The sequence below is a fragment of the Nestor notabilis genome, unplaced genomic scaffold, assembly GCF_000696875.1.
Source record: "Nestor notabilis isolate BGI_N333 unplaced genomic scaffold, ASM69687v1 scaffold25182, whole genome shotgun sequence".
In the NCBI taxonomy this organism is placed as follows: domain Eukaryota; kingdom Metazoa; phylum Chordata; class Aves; order Psittaciformes; family Psittacidae; genus Nestor; species Nestor notabilis.
This window is the reverse complement of record NW_009919109.1, coordinates 9,239-11,367: the sequence shown is the minus strand read 5'-3', so window position 1 is coordinate 11,367 and position 2,129 is coordinate 9,239.

Genomic DNA, 2,129 nt, shown 5'->3' with positions numbered 1-2,129 from the left:
TCTGAGAGTGATGAAAGAAAAAGTAGTCCAGGAAGGTGGTCCTAGTTTATAGTGTAAGCTGATAACTCAGACTGTCATAGATCTGGAAGAAGCAGATCTATCTGTGCCCAGCAGGGAGGAGTGTTTCCTCACACAGGAGGTTCCCAGCTCTGGAGCTGAGTCAATGCTGAATTAGATTTAATCCAAGGTGGATTTCGTAGATGGGGTTCCTCAACTGTGGAGGATGTCTGAGCCTGTGTTTGCACCTGTACTATTCCTGCCACATACAAACAAAACATTAGCAAGCAAAGGCACCCTGTTCAACACTATGAGGCCTTTGAGATTTACATGGGTCCACTGGTGTGTACTGACAGCATATCCTGGGGCTCTGGCCCTCTGCAAGTACAGAATTTGTCCTTTACCACTCCCTGTGATGGTCAGAAACACAGTATTTGAATTTCTAAATCATGTGTGTACCCTGATCTGTCCTTCCACAGGAAGACACAGGCTTTGTGCCACAGATTTGTGGCTTCTGCTGGCCCCCATGTTCACCTGTGGCCTCTACCTTTCAGCTTTCTGATGGGTGTGTCTTTGGAAAGACAGATGAGCAACAGTAGTATGCTGGCAGCTGCAGTTTTGGAGAGGTAGTTTTTTATTTTTGGTGATGTTGGTTTGGTTTTTCAAAGCTTTTGAGCTTTGAATTGTGCATGTGGCTGAAGGCAGGCAGATGTCTAAACTGGTAAGAACTGCATAGTTAAAACGGTTTCAGTGTCATTTGGTGGTGATTTGCCAGAAACTACTAGCCAAAAACAGGACAGAAATTAGCATTTATCTGTTGGTACTAAAAGGTCAGTGTTACCAGTTATGACATTCCTTCTCAAAATGAATAGGGAAAATCAACTGATCCAAAAATACAATCTAGATTTATGGAGAAATCTCTTAATTGTGATTGGGAAGCTTATCCTGAATTGGATGATAAGGCCAGTACAATTTTAATGCTTTTCACAATAACGCCTTTATGTGAGAAGTTTTCAATTTTAGTATTAACAAAAATAAAATAAGCCCATTACTTCAGTTTTTACTTTAACTGAAACTTTCACTAATCTCGACCAAACTTTCACTTTATACTAAAAATCTCAGCCATCCTATTAAAACTGACAGAAAAAATGTAAATACATAAAATTCTAATGCAGGAAAAAAAGAAAAGGTGTGCAAAACATGTAGCCATTGGGAAGAATCAAATGAAGCTGCTAGGAACCAGGTGCTTTATCCTTCCCAGGATCACTCCGCATTCCAATGCTTCATGCAAGGAGAAAGCTTTTTTTCCTGCTTCAAGCTGGCATGAATTCAAGGGAAGACTGAACAAAATTCAGAACAGAGATCTATTTGGCTTGGTGTTGTGGTTTAAGCTGGTTGTCTTTTATATTCTTTAAATATAAAGAAAACATACACGGCTCAGGAAATCCCCCAAACTAAATGTAGTTGGAGCCAAAGACAGTATTTAGGGGAAGCACTTGCTCTTCCTAGCCTATAACCACTGTGGAGAAAAAACTTCAGGGTTGGAGGATCCTTGTTCTGACCTAGCACAGCCATGCTTGTATGCTTACATTACAAACATGAGTCTAATACAGGCATTTAATACTACCATGTGTGTGAGACCTGGTGTGCATCTGCCAAATAGTGCCAAGAAGGGTATCTTCATCATATAGTTAGTCTGAGATTCTTTATCTAAACAGTTAAACCCACTAAGTTCTGTGATTGATCCAATACAGTAACATTTGGTTTGACAGTTGCAACTTCTGCTTTCATATCCATTTCCTTCTTTCTTGAATAAACTGCTAACAGAACACAGTGAACATAAGGATGATTCCTCTCCTATAAAATTTTAGTATTTCCATTTGTTCTTCAATCTCTCTTCAGGTAACTTAAAGTTGTTTTCCTTAAGTCTTTCAGGCGAGAATCTGCTTTCGGCACAACTTACACGTACAACATTTCCCATGTTATTCCCTTTCACTTTCTTTTTCCTGTAAAAGAGTTGAGACAAAGCAAATTTCTTGCTTGTGTAATCTGGACAGACATCCGCAACAGCTTAGGGCAGTACCAGTTGCAGGGCCTGTCTCTGCCAGAGGTGGCTTTTCATAACGTGACAA